The sequence below is a fragment of the Callorhinchus milii genome, unplaced genomic scaffold (assembly GCF_018977255.1).
Source record: "Callorhinchus milii isolate IMCB2004 unplaced genomic scaffold, IMCB_Cmil_1.0 Scaffold4, whole genome shotgun sequence".
NCBI classification, from domain to species: domain Eukaryota; kingdom Metazoa; phylum Chordata; class Chondrichthyes; order Chimaeriformes; family Callorhinchidae; genus Callorhinchus; species Callorhinchus milii.
The window spans coordinates 30568653-30589262 of NW_024704745.1; the positions used below are offsets into that span (position 1 = coordinate 30568653).

Genomic DNA, 20610 nt, shown 5'->3' on the forward strand with positions numbered 1-20610 from the left:
GCAAACTCCCTGCTTGTTGGCCTCCCCAGCTACTCCCTCCTCAGGCTGCAGATCATCCAGAACTCTGTAGCCCGTGTCCTCTCCCGTACCAGGCTCCGCGACCCTATCAAACTATTCTCGCCCGATTCCACTGGATTCCCATCACCCAGGGGATACAGTTCAAGATCCTCACCTTCAAAGCTCTCCATGGCTTTGCTCCCCTCTACTTCTATGACCTCTTAACCAGCCCACTCCCTCTGCTCAGTGGATTCCGGCCTGCTTCATGTCCCCTGCCTCACCTGCCCCACCATTGCCAGGCAGGTCTTCAGCCACTATGCCCCCACCCTCTGGAACTCTATCCCACAGTCCCTTCGCCTCGCCACTCCCTTACCTCTTTCAATACCTGTCTCAACCCACTCCTCTTCAACCGTGCCTTCGATCACCCTGCTTCCCCTCCTGCCCTCCACTCTCCCTGATCCCAACCCACAGCTCAGGTCCAAAACACTGATTGTCCAGTGCCTTGGTATGTCCTCCCGATGTGAAACATGTTATGCAAATGTAATTTTGTTGTTGTTGTTGTAACCAATGTTTCATAGATTGCAAATGTCAGTTACCTGGACATTGATTCTATGGATTTGCTCATACTGCCACTTTTTTTACATAGCATTCCAACCTGCCTTCCTGCATGAAGGGTAATATATAAATGAAAGTTGTTTTATTGGATGACACCTTCACAACAATCGGTCAGCTACCATACCCAAATAATAAGCATTTTACTGCATGGATCAGCAAACGTCCATCCAACCCATACTTTCTAGAGGCTGAACAAACTACTTTGAATTCCATCCCACCCCACTCAATCTCCTCTGAGAAATTGATGTGCAGTCACTCCACAATTTCAATAAAACTCCAGAACAATGCTTGCAACCTCACCATACAACCAAAGCTGCTATCCTCCATAGACAACATTCCCCTCCATTGCTGGATCCACTATAACAGGAGCCATTACATTCCATGAAACATTTATGTGCTCACATTTAATAGCCTACCTACATTTATATAACTTGACCCTCTCAGCATTTTAAAGATCATAAGATACAAGAGAGATTTAGTTGTTATCCACCACCCTTTCAGGCAATGCGTTCCAGATTCGAACAACTCGTTGCATGAAAACAATTCTTCTCACCTCCCCTCTGCTTCTTTTAGAAACTATTTTAAATCTGTGACCTCACCCACCAGTGGAACAGTTCTTCCCTTTCTAACCTATCAAAGCCCCTCATGATTTTGAAGACCTCTATTAGGTCTCCTCGTAACCTTCTCTGCTCCAATGAGAATAATCCCAGCCTCTCCAGCCTTTCCTCATAATCAAGGTCCCTCATTCCTGGTACCATACTCGTAAATCTCCTCTGCACCCTTAACATGCCTTAATGCCTTAACATCCTTCCTATAGTGTGGTGCCCAGAACTGGGCGGGGTTTTTTAACTGAGGCCAAACCAGTGTTTTATATAGGTTAATCATAACCTCAAGACTCTTGTACTCTATGCCCCTATTTATAAAGCCTAGTATCCCATATGTCCTTTTTATAGCTTTATCTCCTATCCTGCCACTTTCAAGGATTCATTTACCTGCACCCCCAGGTCTCTCTGTTCTTTTACCCCCTTTAAGATTGTATTACCGGCCTATATTGTCTCCCCTGATTCTTTCTTCCAAAATGCATTAACTCGCATTCCTCCACATTGAAATTCATCTGCCATGTGTCTGCCCATTTTACCATTCTGTCTATGTCTTCCTGCAGTTGGCTCCTATCCTTCTCACTGTTTACCACCCTTCCTAACTTTGTGTCGTCCGCAAACTTGGAAATGGTACTTGCTATACCCATGTCCAGATCATTTATATATATGAAGAAGAGCAGTGGTCCTTGATTGGTATTAGTATGATTGGTATTAGTCAGAAAAGCAGCCGTTCACCACAACTTTCTGCTTTCTGTCTCCCAGCCAGTTCTGAATCCATACTGTCACTGTCCCTTTTATACCATGGACTTCTATCTTTCTTACAAATCTTTCATGTGGCACTTTATCAAATGCCTTTTGAAAGTCCATATAAACTACATCAACTGCATTACCTTCATCCACCTTCTCCGTTACCTCATCGAAAAATTCTATTAGATTTGTTAGACAAGATTTGCCTTTAACAAGTCCGTGCTGGCTGTCCCTAATTAACCCATATTCTTCTAAGTGAAGATTTATTCTGTCCTGGATTATAGTCTCCAGGAGTTTCGCCACTACTGATGTTAGGCTGACTGGCCTGTAGTTCCCAGGTTTGTCCTTCTGTCCCTTTTTGTACAGGGAAGTAACATTGGCCACTCTCCAGTCCTCTGGCACCTCCCCTGTGTCCAATGAAGATTGAAAAATTGTAGCCAAAGCCTCCGCTATTTGTACCCGTGCCTCCCATAGTAACCTTGGTTGCATCCTGTCCGGACCGGGCGATTTATCTACCTTCAGCCCAGTCAACCTTTTCAGTATTTTCTCTCTGTTTATACTTATCCTATCCATTTCCTCTACCCTCTCCTCAGGTACTGCAGCATTTGGTGCATCCACTTCTTTTGTGAAGACAGATGCAAAGTACGTAGAGTATGTATTGGTGTATTGTTGGAGTTTAATCAGCTAAAACACATAGCTTGTTTTTGAAATTGCTGTCTGGCAAGCTTCCTGCTGCATGATCCAAACCATTGCTTTCAATAAAATGTGTAAACTTCAGGATCCTCATGCTTACCTTTAAATCCCTTTATGCTCTTGCCCCATTCTACCTCTGCAATATTCTCCAGACTCCTTCACCCACTCGATTCGCTCTTTAAATGTGGGCCTGCAGGCACACACACATACATTCAAAATCATGAACTAGACAAAACTGAACAAGGCATTCATATATACAATGGGGTTTATTACAGTGACAACGTGTCCTGGATTTAAAAATTGCTATTTCATTGCAGAAACTATTTCTTGTTAGATCCACTATTGCCAGTCACTTTTAATAAAAGACAAAGCTTGAGTGAAAAATGACAGTGACTTGCGCCAGCAGCAGGATGAGCTGCTAGAGACGTAATGCACAAAAGAATAAATTTCAAATTTAACATTCTAAGCCCGCTGAGGGTTTTATAATGTTCCGACAGTCATGAGAAGCAGAAAAAATGTGCACAGCCTGTCAGCCAGCAAAAACACTGTAACCTCAATTTTTCAACAATGATCTAATATGTCCATTATTCAGTTAGTACAGTCCTGATTAAGCAGTACAAATTGTTTTACAAGGTCCACAGCAATATTTTACTCTCATTAAAAATTTTGCTTTAGTAATCTCTCTTTTTGGATATTTTACCGCTTGGTAAATCCGTAATATGAGAAGCAGTTTATTTTGTAAACTAAGTTTACGCAGCTAGAAATAGTCAGACATCAGTTGCAGGAGTGCAGTATTGGAAGAGACTCAGACATTACTCCATGGACAGCAACAACAATAAGGTGGCTGCAGGCTTCAGGCCAAACTATTTTGCAGCCAGATTTACGATTCTCAAGAGGATCAGGAAAATCTTTAATCCAGCAACGAAAACACAGATATTGCACTTTTCAGCAAATAGTAGTTTGGAAGCAATTTTAAAAGTAAACATTAAGTTCAAAATCAATCCGAGTAGTCAGATACCCAAAATCCAGTTTTAGCTGGTGAGATCAGTTTGTCTTCAAATTTAAGATTGCAAACAATCACGCGGAAAATTCTTAAATTCTATCTCAATTTTGCAATCTGGTTTCCCATACATCTCAAAAATAGACAATTTAAAATTAAGAATGAAGTTAAGAATTTTTCACAATTCTGTAAGACAAAATAGTCTAACAGGCTGAGGCCAGGTGGCATTTCAGACCTTAGGAGTCAAAAAGGATATATTCACTGTATTAACTTCAAACATGGCAGTGATTCAATTCTGAATAGCTGAAAATGTGCCATTTCCCAATTGTCAAGAAGTATTCAACATGTTAACTATCATTAGGGTTTCTACAGTCACAGTTACAAAATAACTCAATTTTCTATCATTGGAATAAATATCAATGACGATAATTAGAACATGTCCTTGCACACCTCCCACCCTCCCCCCCCAACATACACTTCAAATCAGGCACAGGGGTGGTGAGATGAAAAATTGTACCCTTTGGGTCTGGTATAGCTCAACAATAACTTGCCAGGTGAGTAATTATCTGTGGCATTCAAATGGCAATTGATTTCTCATACTTTTCCCCCAAGCAAGCAACCTGATTTATGCATTTGAAACTCTTTCCTGAAATCACCCCATTGATGCTCTAGGCAGTATCATGAACCGGGGGGAAAAATAGCAATGAGCATAATACGACAAAGACCCGATAACATAACATAACATAACATAACATAACATAACATAACATAACATAACATAACATAACATAACATGTAGGAGAGGGAGTAGGCCATTCGGCCCTTCGAGCCTGCCCCGCCATTCAATCGTGGCTGATCTTCCAATCTAACTCCAGCTAATAACCTAATAATCCCTCCAAAAAAACAAAACAATAATAAATTGGTCATTTTCAATCCACGACTGTTTGTGGGACATTGCTGTGTGCAATTGGCTACCGCGTTCGCCCACAAATATACAGTCAATTCACTTTACAGTATATTCTGTGAAGCACTTTGGGACGTCTAGAAGACGTGAAAAGCGCTATATCAAAAGCAAGGATTATTATTATTATTATCCCCATATCCCTTAATCAATGCAATAAGAAATCTTTCTATCTCAGTCTTGAACATGTTCAAAGACTGAGCGTGAACAGCCTTTTGGGGGAGTGAGTTCTATACATTCACCACCCTTTGAGTGAAGAAGTTCTTCCTCAACTCAGTGCGAAAGGCCTGGCCTCTGATTTTAAGGTTGTGACCCCTGGTTTTAGTTTCTCCAACCAGGGAAAACAATCTCCCACTATCTAGACTATCATGCCCTTTGATGATCTTATAGGTTTCTATAAGATCCCCTCTAATTCTTCTATATTCTAGAGAATATAGGCCCAAATTGGTCAGCCTATCCTCGTAACGCATCTCCTTCATCCCTGGTACTAACCTAATAAATCTGCGCTGCACCCCCTCCAAGGCAAGTACATCCTTCGTTAAATAAGGAGATCAAAACTGCACACAGTATTCCAGGTGTGGTCTCACCAGGGCCCTATACAGTTGCAGCAAGACTTCCCTACTCTTATACTCTAATCCTTTCGTAATGAAATTGCTGCTGCCCCTGCAGACTAACTTTCTGTGATTGGTGTACAAGGACACCCAAGTCCCTCCGCACGCTAACACATTTCAATCTCTCCCCTTCTAAAAAATAACCCGCTCTACTGTTTTTGCTACCTAGATGGATGACTTCGCACTTCCCTACATTATACTTCATCTGCCACCTACCTGCCCAATCACCTAACCTATCTATGTCTCGCTGCATTTTTTTAATGTCGTCCTCTGTGTTAACACTTCCTCCTAGTTCGATCATGCTGCTTGCCCAACATACTCCCTCATCTGCTTTTGATTGACCTGACACTTTTATCTGATTGGATTCAACCAATCTTCTTCTATCTATACTAATAAAACAACAATGTATGTCTGTACTTCAAGAAGGATTTCAATAACTGATTGATGTAGAGACGTAAAGATTTCTACCGCATCAAAAAGGTCTTGTACCTGGGAGTGACATAGGCATATTTGTTTTCGGGTATCTCCTATCGTTCATGAGTTATGAACTGAAAGGTATTTCAGTTCTGCATTTTTCGCTGCATTTATACCTTGTGGCTGCTGATTCAAAATGTGGCTGTGGCATCGTGCGTCAAAGAGAACCTTTGTATGTACGCACATGCTGCAGTTCTGCAGTTACACCTGGTGGCCGCACTGGCTGTCCGTGGTGCTGTGGCATCCTACATTACAGAGCGCGCACGTAACCAACTGGTGGCAGGAACAAAATAAAGAACACAGACAAAGCTAAGCTGCGGTAACAAAATTACATTTTTAAAGCACCTTTCACATCAGGAAGACGCAACAGTGATTATAAATTATATATTTATATTTATCATTATAAAGATGCCTAAGTGAAAATCAAACCTTTCAAGGATAAGTAAAAATGCTAGACAAAAGAGAGAAGGTCCATTAAATGAAACTGAAGGACAAAGAACAGCGTAGCTCAACTATGATCCAGCAGAGACTACGAATCAGATTGCACCCATCATATTGGAAAAATGTCGAACATATGTGCCCACTGTGGAGCCATGAAAAGGGCAAAAGAAGTTCCTTCCATGTGTTACTCGCTTGGAAAAATGAAACCAAATCAACTCACAGAGCCATTTGAACACCTGAAAACCGAGTGATTCTGAGCATTTCTAGCAAACCTTAGAAAATACAATTTTTGTTTCCAGATGACCTCTTTTGGCGCAACTAGAGAAATTAAAGAGCCAGGCTATGTGCCAACATTTAAAGTGCAAGGCCAAGTATATCACTTATTCACTTATTGGGATCTCTAAACACTTTGCCTAATGAGTCACCAAAATTCTTATAGATCTACTTTATGACGAACCAAGAAGAACAAGCCATACAGTGTGGAAGCAATGTTCTCGGGGTCAACAGAGCCCTCATACTAGATCTGCATCATACCAGTAACACAAATGTCAGGAGCTTCAAGTCTGCGATTACAACATTCTTCTGCATATAAAAGATCTCTGCCATCAATTCATTATAGACATGTATGTCAAGATCAAAACAGAGAGACATTTTTTCTCACTTGAACCAGAAGAAACTCAGGCCTTAGGAGTACATTCATTTACTCGATGCAGTTATAAATGATGGTGACCCAGCAACGTGCATTAACTGGTCATCTTGCCATCCAGTTTCACAGGGGGGGCCAGGATTTATGCACGAAAGCTTTGTGCTATATGCCAGCGTACAGTCAACCTGACCTGTTCATCACATTCACCTGCGAACATATTTGGGAGGATATCAAGCAGGAAATGTTTCCTGGAACAATTGGAGCTAAACTGATGGAGCTCAGCACCAAAATTATGTCTTTGGCAAAGTCTGTGGCTACCTCTACACCATTGAGTGGCAAAAGCGTGGTCTTCCCCATGCACCCAATCTTCTGTAGCTCACTGAAAAAATACGCCCTAACCAAATCGACAATGTCATCTCTGCAGAACTATCAAATCCAGACCGAGACCCTGTACTCTTTGAAATCATAAACAAACACATGTTTCATGGCCCATGTGGACAATTCAACAAAAAATCTCCCTGCATGAAAGATGGGTCCGGGTCGAAGCAATATCCAAGAAGCTTTGTACAGGAGATCCAAACAGGTCATGATGGGTATCCTTTGTATAGGCAGATGTGGAAGTGGAAGATTCCATGCAGTACTGACAAACAACAATCGTTGGCTTGTCCCATACAATCCCTATCGCTCTCGGCTTTTCAACACTCACATCAATGTTGAGTTTTGCAACTCTATTAAGAACATCAAATATGTGTGCAAATATGGGAATAAGGGATGCAACATAGCTCTGTTTGGACTCGAGAGGGAGGAAGCCCGAAGAGACGACGTAACGTACTATCGGATGGGCAGATATGTGTGCACCAATGAAACAATCTGGAGAACTTTGGGTTTTTACATAATTGCTCGACATCCAGTGGTCCAACTTTCAGGTTTACCTTGAAAACAGCAAAGGTGTTTTTTACAGATGCGAATATTCGGGAACGTTCACTTGAACATAAGAACATAAGAATTAGGAGCAGAAGTAGGCCTTTCGGGCCCTCGACCCTACCCCGCCACTCAATAAGATCATGGCTGATCTATTCTAACTCCACCTAACCACCTTATCCCCATATCCCTTAATCCCTTTATCCCAAGAAATCTATCAATCTCAGTCTTGAATATGTTCAAAGACTGAGCAGCTACAGCCCTTTGGGTAAAGAATTCCATAAATCTACTAGCCTCCGAGTGAAGAAGTTTTTCCTCAACTCAGTGGGAAAGAGCTTACCCCTAATTTTAAGACTGTGACCCCTGGTTATAGTTTCTCCAACCAGGGGAAAAAAGTCTTCCACTATCCATTCTGTCGTGCCCCTTAATAATCTTACAGATTTCTATATGATCGTCTCTCATTCTTCTATATTGTAGAGAATATAGGCCTAAATTGCTCAACCTATCCTCATAACTCATCCCCCTCATCCCAGGTACCAACCTAGTGAATCTACATTGTACGCCCTCCAAGGCAAGTACATCCTTTCTTAAATAAGGAGACCAAAACTGCACACAATACTCTAGGTGTGATCTCACCAGGGCCCTATACCGTTGCAGCAAGACTTCCCTACTCTTATATTCTAACCCTTTTGTAACAAATACCAATATACGGTTAGCCTTCCTAATTGCTTGCTGTACCTGCAAACTAACTTTTTGTGACTGGTGTACAAGGACACCCAAGTTCCTCTGAATGCTAATACTATCAATTCTCTCCCCTTCTAAAACATAATCTGCTCTACTGTTTTTGCCACCTAGGTGGATGACTTCACACTTCCCCACATTATACTTCACCTGCCACCTATTTGCCCACTCACCTAGCCTATCTATATCTCGTTGCATTTTTTTAATGTCATCCTCGGTGTTTACTCTCCCTACTAGTTTAGTGTCATCCACAAATTTGGATATATTAAGTTCAATGTCCTTATCTAGATCGTTGATGTAGATTATAAATAGTTGAGGCCCAAGCACTGATCCTTGTCGCACTCCACTAGTCACATCCCGCCAATCTGAGAAGGACCCGTTTATCCCTACTCTTTGTTTTCTTCCCGTGGCCATTCTTCAATCCATGCTAATATATTCCCCTTAAATCCATGGGCCTTAAGCTTGTGGATCAACCTTTTATGCGGCACCTTATCGAATGTCTTGTGGAAATCTAAATACACTACATCCACTGATTCCACCCTATCTAATCTGCTTTATATGTCCTCAAAAAATCTAAAAGATTTGTGAAGCATGACTTCCCTTTTGTAAAACCATGTTGACTCTGTCTAATCATATTGTGATCCCCTAAGTATCCCACTGCGACATCCTTAATTAAGGATTCTAGAATTTTCCCTACACCGATGTCAGACTAACTGGTCTACAGTTCCCCAACTTTTCTCTCCCACCCTTCTTAAATAGTGGTGTGATGTTTGTAATCTTTCAATCAATGGGAACAGTTCCAGAATCCAAAGAATTTTGGAAGATCAGACACAAGGCCTCCACTATCTCATGAGCTACTTCTTTTAAAACCCTAGGATGCAAACCATCAGGTCCAGGGGACTTGTCACAAATTAATGCCAACAATTTCCCGAGCACCAATTCTTTGCTAATGTAAATTTCCCTAAGTTGCTCATTATCATTAGCCCCTTGGTTCATTTCTATTTCTGGTAAAGTTCTTGTGTCTTCTAACGTGAAGACAAAAGCAAAGTATTTATTTAGGGACTCTGCCATATCCTTACCCCCCATTATAATTCCTCTTGTCTCTGCCTGTAATGGATCCACATTTACTTTTGCTAGCCTATTCCTCTTAATGTATTTATAAAAACTCTTACAATTAGCTTGCCCTCATAATCCATTTTCTGTCTCTTTATGAGCTTTTTGGTTTTCCTTTGTTGGTCCCTAAAACACTCCCAGTCCTCTGGTTTGCTATTCTTTTTGGCAGTTTTGTAGGTCTTTTCTTTTAGTTTTATACTTTCTCTAACTGTTCTAGTTAGCCATGGATGAACTGCTTTTCCTGTGGTACTCTTATTCCTCAAGGGAATATGTGACCGCTGAGAATTATGCACTACATCTTTAAACGTTTGCCATTGTTGGTCTATTGTCATATCCATTAATCTAATTCCCCAGTCTATTTTAGCTAATTCTTCCCGCATACCTGCAAAGTTAGCTTTATTTAAATTTAATACCCTTGCTTCGGATTTGATTACATTGCTCTCTAACTTAATACTAAATTCTATTATGTTATGATAATAATAATAATAATAACCCTTGCATTTGATATAGCGCTTTTCATGTCGGGAGGACGTCCCAAAGCGCTTCACAGAACACACTGTAAAGTGAATTGACTGTATATTTGTGGACGAACGCGGCAGCCAATTGTGCACAGCAATGTCCCACAAACAGTCGTAGATTGAAAATGACCAATTTATTATTGTTTTGGGTTTTTTGGAGGGATTATTATTAGGCGTGTGGAGTAAGGAAACTTGCCCAAGGTTTCGCCCTGCCTGGATTTGAACTCAGGTCTCCCACTTGCAAAGCGAATGCTCTAACCACTGAGCTACAGGACTCCACACTGCTCTGCTCTCGAGAAGCCTTAATATCTATTTTACCGACTAGCCCTGTTTCATTACACAAAATAAGGTCTAGGATGGCCTATCCCCTAATTGGTTCCGCAGCATGCTTCTCCAGAAAGCTATCTCTCATGCATTCTATAAGCTCCTCCTCTACCCTACTCTTGCCAATTTGGTTTTCCCAATCTATTTGAAGATTGAAATCATCCACTATTACTGTATTACCTTTGCTACATGCTCCTCTAATTTCTTATTAATAGCCTGCGCTATGCTGTGATCACTGTTTGGGGGTCTATAAACTACTCCCACTAATGTTTTCTACCCCTTGTTATTTCATAATTCTATCCATACCGTCTCTACATCCTGGTTATCTGATTTGAAATCCTTCCTCTCTACTGTTTTTGTTCCATGTACAATGGTACAGCTGCAGCCACATTGATCAAGGATTGTAAAACCATTTTGTGGGTTGAATGCACCATGTTGCACAAGCATGCCTTTGAGGCTCTGAACAGCACACTTCAGGACATCAGGGAAAATGCCCAGACGATGGGAGGGATGACACTTATTTTGTCGGAAGACTTCCGACAGACGCTACCTGTCATAAAATGTGGTACCCGTGCCGATGAACTCAATGCCAGTCTCAAGGCTGCCAAACTGTGAGTATGTGTGGAGAAGATGAACCTCAGAACAAACATGCGAGTCCATCTTCATGGCAGTTCCGCATCTGGGGCATATGCCGATCTCCTTCTGGAATTTGGGGATGGCAAAATTCCAGTGGATCCAACAGATGGCCAAATTCAAATACCCCAAGGTTGTGGTACCATTGTACAAGATATAGCAGAGCTCAAAAAGGATTTTCCAGTACCTCAGCCATAACTACGCAAATCATAAGTGGTTGTCTCAACGAGCAATCCTTGCTCCAAAAAGTGAATCTGCCAGCAAGATCAATTCCCAACTACTCAAGCTGGCCAAAAAACTGTGTAGAAGTCCATACATACTGTTCCTGACACAAAATGCTGTCAACTACCCAATTGAGTTTTTAAACTCTTTAGAACCATCCGGTATACCTGCACACAAACTCATACTAAAGCTTGAATGGATACTTATGCTGCTGAGGAATCCAGATGCACCGAAGCTATGCAATGGCACAAGATTGGTGGTAAAGTAATTGATGCCACGTGAAAACTGCAAATGTCATTTATACAGATGCATCGCAATAACTCAAGGACCTGTTGCATCACACAGTAAACCACTTTGATTAGCATAGCTTTGATAGGAGTCCTCCCACAGGAGTCATCCCAAGAGGAGACCTCCCCATGAGTCCTCCCAAAACGAGTCCTCCCACAGGAGTCTTCCCAGATGAGTATAAAGGCGAAATATCCATCTGTGTGTCAATCTACGTTCCACATTGGATCATTTAGTTGCAACCGTAGCTGTAGCGGGCACAGCTGTTTTAAAATAAAGCAAAAAAGATATTTGTCAAAAAATTGTACATGTCCCAATTCCCTGGAGGTGTGTATCTCATGCTGCTGAATGTGCAAAGCAAATTTCCACTTCATTTTAAGTTAAATGGGATTTTTTTAAAAATCAAATGAGTAAAGCATAACTTACCAAGGTCCCAGATTGTGTTAACTGATTCCAGCCAGGTTTCCCAATCCTGGACACTATCCAAAAATATTGCAGTTGTTGTCGCTGCCACTCAGTGTCAAGTCTCACTTATAAATGATGGTTGTGTGGACAAAGTACAGGAGTACTTCTACTGACTGATATAAAATCTCTCTGTTTAACACAGGAATGTAGAGATGTACAGGAGAGGAAATCACCATCACAGTCCATTAACTGGTCCCAAACTTTAAAAAAAATTGAAATAACTTCAATACATTTTTGGTATTTCTTTCAATTGAAATGTTAGCAGAATCAGAATAAACTAATATTTATTTCCTTCAAAATCAATTTATGCTTGTAGCTATAAATAGGAGCTGAATCATTTACTTGCTTTGTTTCACCTTTTATTACTTTAAATTGTATCTATCGCCGTGCTCCACCACTTTCAAGCACTCTGGGACGCTACCCTTCATGAGAGGCATCATATAAAGGCAAGTTGTTGTTGTTACAGTATTAACACTAATCCCTATTCGCTCTTTGCCCCAGGTTTGTATGGATTAGACATGTTTAAAGAGGAATTGGGGTAAAGTGGGTTAAGTGCATCCTGTGTTTATTTCTTTGTTTACAGCAGTTATCTCAAGAGATCCAGCAAATTAATTTTAAAAGGCCCGCTACATTCTCCAGTGTGGGACATTGCCAAGCTAATTACAATAATACATAATTATAAGGAAAGATTAGTTGGGGAATTCACTGGAATATACCTTTGAGGGGAAAAGTCACTAACAGGAAGTTGCTCAGAGATTAGATAACAACTGGAGCACTGAGATGTGGAAAGCAGAACATTAAATTTGTTAATACCCAGTTCTCACCTCATTCCCACTCAGGGTCTTAAATTTAAGGATTACCCTGATCAGGTGTGTGTCTCATAGGACATCTTTAAATACTATTAAAATAACTGAATCATGAGTAATTCTGTAAGTAAGTGCCAATAGAGATTTTTAAATTACTTTTTATGGAAAAGGTGCTTTATGTTACGAGAAATCATTTGTGTTCAATTTTGTTTTAAAATGCATCATGGCGACTGATACTTCCTAAACCTGCTGCTTCCTAGAATGCATTTCAGTGACCTTCACTGTATCCATGACCACCTGAATAGAATTGACAAGACCATCATAGCTCTACCTTAAGAAGGATTTACCAGTTTTGGAGCAAGTCCAGTGACAATGAGAGTAAGTAGGATAAAGAGTTATCAGCTCTGACCTAGATAAACATGGGTTGAACATTCACTAAATCTGAGGAACTGAAGTATGATCTGATAGAGGTTGTTAAAATGGTGAATTAACAAGGTAGAGAACAAACAACTATTTGCTTTTGCAGGGCAAGCTAGAACAATAGATATATAATCTTAAAATCAGGGAGCTAAACCAGGTTAAATTCAATGCAGAAATAATTTCTTTACACAAAGTGTTATGAGAAGATCATAGAAAAAGATTCAATTTAGGTATTTGAGATGAGTAGTGAGGGCATTAAGGGATTATGGAGATAAGGCAGGAAAATGGAATCATGAAGCTAAAAAGCTGCTAACAAATTAATAAAATGGTGGACTAGGATTGATGGACTGAAAATGGTGAAGTAGATTTGTATTCTTGTCCTGTTCCACTTTCTTTTTTATAAAATGGCTGAGTGGCAAATATGACAGCAAACCATATTTATTTGTGGGGGCATAAAGCTTCGAAGGAACATGAACTCCATAGTACAGTTGTGAAAATAATTGTTTGTGGGATTGAAACGGTCTCATCTTTTTCTAGTCAGTGAAGACAAGAAGGAGAATGTCCTTCCATTCAGACCTGGCAATGTTTCCTAACTGTCAACTCTACCTCAGAAGACATCTCCATCTCTGACTGTTACACTTCTTACCCAAACTACTCATCTGGCCTCTGAGTGACCCGGACTGGCCACAGGCTGGCAAGGCACCAGTGCAGTACTAGGAAAGTGTTGCATTGTTGTGATGTTGTCCTTCGGAAGAGACATTAAAGCAAGGTCCCATTTGCCTGTGAGCTTTTAGCTAGTCTTTCCCATTCTCTATCTTGGAGTTTGATAAAGTATGAAACATTAAAAAGCTGTACATTTGAGCTTCGGTTTAACTAAAAATAGATCTATTTTGCAAAATGGAGCAGGCTATTTTGTGAGCTAGAATTTCAGCTTCTCCCTTCCTCAGGACAGATTTTATTGTAAACTGAATTGTATTTAACTCCTGCCATTCACTTATAGTTAAAATGACCATGAGTTTCCTCTTAAATGTGGAAAACCAAACCCCTCAGTCAAGAGATTCATATTTATTTTAACTGGTGATCAAGCTATTGGCAGCATTTAAATATGAAAATACATCTCAGAGACAAACTTCATATACAGGTGATAAGCAGATAAAAAGCAGATGAAATGATAATAATATTTTTTGCCTTTCATGTACGGAGAACTTCACCAAACGTCCATGTGAACCACAATTGACTAATGACTGTATATTTTGTAGGTGCAAAATTGGAATTGAAAATGAAAACATCAATGGTACAGTATAGTCCATGTATTTGATCAAAAGGGTACACCTGGAGTCATGTAGCTTAGTGCTTAGAGCACTCACCTCACAAGCGAGAAGACCTGGGATTCGATTCCCGGCCAGGGCTAAACATTGGGCAAGTTTCCTTATTCCACACGCCTGTGCTTATCTAGGAGTAAATAGGAACCCAGTTGCTAGTCAATTGGTGGATCAACTAACAACTGTAATATAGTAATAATAATAATAATTTGTCACACAATCCACGATGATTGTGGGACACTGCTGTGCAAAATTGGCTGCTGCATTTCTCCCACAAAAAAAGTTAATTCACTTTACAGTATATTCTGTGAAGTGGTTTGAGACATTTCAAACACGTGATCAGGTGCTTTCTCAAATGCAAGGAGTGGGACATCCTCCCAACTTGAAAGGGGCTATACAAATATAATTTATTGTTGTTACTTGAGCAGTTGAAAACATGGAGAAAGACAATAAATAGCTGCAATCTCTTCCCACACAGACTGCTAGCTTTCCACACAAATGGGGTTTGGGACAATACTCATTTCCAGAGTGAACTTGATATAACTCCACATCACCATCCACACTGAGCAACACATTAAAAATGTCTAATATTGGCATTCAGTAACAAAAGTACACTTTCAAGTGTTTTAAGCTAAAGCCATTGCAGAATCAACTGATGAGAATTGGAAATTAAACAAATGAGATTACTGGAACCCATTTGTGGCTTCTATAGGGAACTGGATGATAACTGTTTCTAGTCGTTCTGAATGAGAGAGTTATTCGTGCAGACAGTTAATCTCAATCAGACATACTATCCAGATTGGCAGAATTATTACAAATATGTTGAACCTATAGGTCCGGATCCAGTAGTGAACAGACAAGACTTAATCATTCAAGTAACTGTTTGCACTGCTTTGTTCCTCCCCACTACCATTACCTATTTATTTTCTACTTTAAATGATAAATTATTTTAAAGAAACAGTGCATTGAGAGGGTTTGCTTCTTAAGATCTGCACACTGCAGTTTCTCTTTCTGAAAAAATGACATGCCTCAGGTAAATCTTTGGTAATGGTTAAGACAAAGGGCAGAACTGTTTCAGAGAACACAATGCATTGGACACCTACTGGTTTTACTGGGGAAAATAGGTTGAATCTTTATTTTTTGTTGTTGAAAAATGGGATACCTTTGAAAGATTTAGTAGACCTGGGATTTAACAAGTGATTTAACTAAATCTCCAAATCCCAACTCCATTTTGTCACACAGTGCCAACTTCAACAAGCGCCAAGGTTCCCAAAGGGCATAGATTCCCATGAACACATTACTTTTCTTCTGTGCTTTCTTCCTAACTAGCTATTACGTATTGTGGATAAGGTGCTGGTACCAGATGCTCTGAGGAAAGTGGGAATTAAACTGTGTTTATTGCAGTCTATGGGAAGCATAATTCACTTGTTCACAAAAGAAATGTATTTGCATCTGTGGTACAAATAATAGTGTTTTGTACCAAAAGCAGTATTTGGGGGCCATTTTGCTGTAGGTTGTACAATGCAGAAAAACAATTTAGCTCCAGTATTGTAATTATTGGTTGCTAGCCAGAGTGGTTTGATTTGCCATTTTAAAGAAGGAATAGTAATAATAATAATAGAAATATTGAAAATATTACTTCTTTTTATTAGTACTCTTTATTATAAGCCCATTTTTTAAAAAAAGTCCACTTTTTAGAAATTGTGACCATGGGAACTGAAATACTCAATGTTCCAAAAACCATTGTCACAAAACATAACTTTTTGGAAACCAGCCTTAAATTGAGTCCTAATTAGTAACCCAAATATCCACAGTTCTTGTTGGTGCTGCAGGAAATCAGTGTCAAAATGAAAATTGAAATATAATTTTCCAAAATTCCACACAATTGTAAATTTTATGAAAGTGTACTTAAGCTTAGCAACATGAGTGATTTCAGCCTCTTAACATTTCAGATAAATTGTAACCATTCTTAAACAAGCCAGTGAATTAGGTAATCCTTTGAAAGAACAGTGCTGTTATATCCTGGATGCTGATCCAGAGAGCATATAAAGTTTACAGTACAGTTATGCATGTGTAAGCTCATATTGAAATGGTTCTATTGTTGTTACCTCTTTCAAAGACATAATATGCAAATAGCATCCTTTTTTAAAAAAAATAGCTAATAAATGATTATGATTAACTTTGTGTGTGTCTATTCTGTTAAAATAGTGCAGGTAAAAAAACTGAATTGATATAAGTAGAGGATATGCCATTATAGCCCCAAGTGTTATATTGATCATGTCATCTCCACTCCACATGTTCAATTATCCCTCTCATCTCAGTAATTCCTCTAAGCACTTGGCAATCGGCAGGACTTTAAACTCATTAGTCTAGGCTGACACTACAATTCAGTGCTGTGGGTCCATTGCACTGTATGAGGTGTTATCCTTTGAATGAGATGTTAAACTCAGATCCCATCTACCTGTTCAGGTGGATCTTAAATATCTCATGAAAACTATTCAAAAAGAGAAGGGAGTCCCTCTTGGTGTCCTGTCCAACAATCATCTGGATAAAATTAGTTATTCAAAGCTGTTGGTGGAACATTGCTGCGTATAAATTGGCTGCTGTTTAATACATTTTACAATAAATCCATGAAACACTTTAAGAAATCCTCCTGATTTGAAAGGTGCTATATCAAATGCAAAGTTTATTATTATTCCATATTGTCATCAGCATTCTATTAAAATAAGTGTTATTTGGAGTAGTATGATTTGGGTTTATTCCTACCATTTCTTGTCCTGCAAGTTCCCAATCTAATTTGTACCATATTGGGAAGGAGACAATAAGGTATTGTGTGCTTCTCTACAGGGAGAGAAAATCACTGCCTTTTGTAATATGACTCGATCCAAATCAAGGGTTTGTTAGTAACTTCTTTATTTATCAATCCAAACTCCAAATAATCAACCACTCTAAACCATGCACTTTGCCCCACTCGCAGTGTCCTTTTTACTTCCTGCACTTCTTATTATTTCTTTTGCTAATTGTCATTTTACTCTTAAAGGAATGTCCAACATCCTTCTTCTTGTATATCTTGTACACCTTCTGGTGGCTTGTTATAATATTGAGCCTGGAACAGGCCATTTGCCTGCTCATTCATGAAAGATCTGTCAGGAATAAGGAGAGTGGGAGAGAGAAATATAATCAAATGAAATTAATTTATATATTTTTTAAAAAATCATATAAATGGTAATCATCATTTAGTCCAAATTGTTTAAAGGAGAACTGATGGTGAGATTAATTCTTAAAACAGTCACGAATTGTAATCTGGGTTTTACCTTATTTTGTCTCTGGATTACTTGCATTGTTGCATTATTGGTCTGCCTTATGCTGTAATAATAATCCTTGCATTTGATATAGCGCCTTATCACGCCTTTGGGACGTCGCAAAGCGCTTCACAGAATATACTGTAAAGTGAATTGATTGTATATTTTGTTGGTGAAACACAGCAGCCAATTGTGCACAGCAGTGTCCCATAAACAGTCTTGTTTCAGCACACTGCCGCCCAACATCAAATTGCCTATACAGGGTTCCAATGTGTATTCCATACAACGTGTTCATTTCAGAAAGAGACAGTCTATGTTTTGCACATCTTTGCGGCAGCCCCATGAAGAGATGGCATTAACCATTTAAGTTGTTTCTCTCGCAATTTTATATGCAATTCATGTTTTTACAAATACAAATACAAATCTGTTTTTTTATGACCGTTCCTAAAATAACACTAACTCACACAACATGGGTATAAAGCTGGATCTTCTAAATTATAATATACAAGCAGGGATAAAAAAATATGAATTTTCACTTTTTATAAAGAGACTATTGTGGATTATTATTATTCATGTATTCACTCTCCATCTCTATTTTAAATTGCAATGGCTTTTTATGGAGTATTTTTCGTATGTGCACACTACACATTTTGACATGCAAGTGAAAATTTGGACCTTTATGCTTTTGGTTATTTTAAATTAAATTACTTGTTTTTTGGCAAGATCCATAATTCAGTATACAGCATGCCATCAGCCATGCATTATGAATGATCCCTGAAAGCAGTTACTGGAGACTCAGAAACGTTGACATGGCACATATTTGATGTTTTTTTTAAGTAATGGCCCTTTGGCATGAATTGTTCCAGTGCTATTGGTGGTAATAGGCTGTACTTGTCGGCAGCTGACGCAAAGTGCTGCATATGAACAAACAGAGAAGACTTCTGAGCAGATAAGTAGTGATGTATCTGACAGTTTGTAACAGGGAAATCAAACTCCTTTTTATTGATGGTTGTCTTCTCTGTACATCCGAAGTTATTCTTGGTTTTCAGAGGTCACCGTTTTATCCCCGTTGGAAAAAAAATGGAAAGAGTGTTTGGTAAATGTTCAGTCTATTTCTGTCAGAAGAATTATTTCCAGGTGAGGAACAGTTGCACTTAATTCCTCCAGCTCCCTCCCCCCCCACTACTGTTGAGGATATTTTTTGTCCAGCAGGTTTTGGTTCAGAAAGCGTTGGATGTTCCTCTGAGGCAATGCTAGTGGAGATTCTAGCACAAACAATTTACAGTAAAGCTCTCTAAGAAGTAAACTCAAAGAAGTAAAGAGTGTGATATTTCATAAAATATTTGATGCAATGATTATAATACAATAATAATCCTTGCTTTTGATATAGCATCTTATTGCGTCGTTGAGATGTCTCAAAAAGCACTTTACAGAATATATTGTCAAGTGAATTGAGGATCTTGAGCATGCCTTGAAGGAGGCAAGGGAGGCAGGAAGGTGAAGGGAATGGAGGATAGAGTTCCAGAGGGTGAGGACAGAGGGACTGAAGGCCCGACCGCCGATGATGGGGCGAAGCAGGCAGGGACATGGAGCAGGCCAGAGGCTGCTGAGCTGAGGGAGCGTACAGGTTGATAAGAGGTTAGTGGGTGAGAGAGGTAGGAGGGGGCAAGGCCATTGAGGGCCTTGAAGGTGAGGACGAGAATTTTGAACTCGATCCTGTGAGGAATGGGGAGCCTGTGGAGTTAGGCGAGGGTGGGTGTGATCACCCTCCTCCAAACAGGAGGACCTCGGTTTTGCTGACATTCAAGTGTAGAAAGCTGGCTCTCATCCAGGACTTGATGTCTGACAGGCAGTCTGTCAGGACATCAATGGTCCTGGGGATGAGGGGTGAAGCAGAAAAATAGAGTTGGGTGTCATTCTCGTACATCTGGAAGTTGACTCTCTGTCTGTGAATGATGTCAGCAAGAGGGAGATGAGGTTGATGAGGAGAGGAACAAGGACAGAGCCCTGAGGAACACCGCATGAGATGGTGTGGGGGCTGGAGGAAAAGTTGTTTGTGGAGACAAAGTGGAGCTAGTGTGAGAAATATTATCTGGACAGAACCTTGAAGGTTGAGGTAAGAGGAGAATCAGTGGAGAACGATGGAGTGCTCCACAGTGTCAAAGGCGCAGAGAGGTCGAGGAGGAGAAGGAGACAGAGGGAGCCCTTGTCACAGTTGGACAGAATGTCATTTGTCACCTTGACCAGGGCTGTTTTGAATACCTAATTGGAGGGGTCCGTAAAGGGAATGGCAGAAATAAGACCCATGGACTAAGTGTCAGAACATTTTACAGCACAGGAGGATATTCTTTGAATCACTGTACTTGTGTTGATTCTGTGATAGAACTATCCATTTAATTTCACTCCACATGCAGTTTTTTTGCTTTTTGAAAAATTTTCTAATTCCCTGTTATTGATTCTGTTTCAACCATTGGTTTTAGTAAGTCATTCCATGCCCTAATAGCTCTCTATGTAAAAGAAAAATCTCCAAACCTTTTCCTTTGTTTTGATGGTAATGATCTTAATTCAGCTGGTAACAATCTCCTTCATTAACCAGATCATTTTTAGCATTTAGTCAAAATACCTAAGGTAGCCTTAAATTAAGTAAATTGGGAAATTGCTATCAATGGAAATTCATGTGGGTTTAGTGTTGACATGTGTGAGGCTTAACAGTGAAATTAGTATTCAGTCTGGATCATATATATTTGGAACTGT

General features: G+C 39.7%; 1 long non-coding RNA gene across 1 annotated transcript in view; it reads right to left on the bottom strand.

The window, feature by feature from the left end:
* Window positions 1–20610, bottom strand: part of LOC103176880 — a 151375-nt gene that overhangs the window by 80139 nt on the left and 50626 nt on the right. The window contains exon 3 of the long non-coding RNA XR_487636.2: window positions 2752–2841. This is a non-coding gene — a long non-coding RNA (uncharacterized LOC103176880). The remainder of the gene's footprint in view (window positions 1–2751; window positions 2842–20610) is intronic.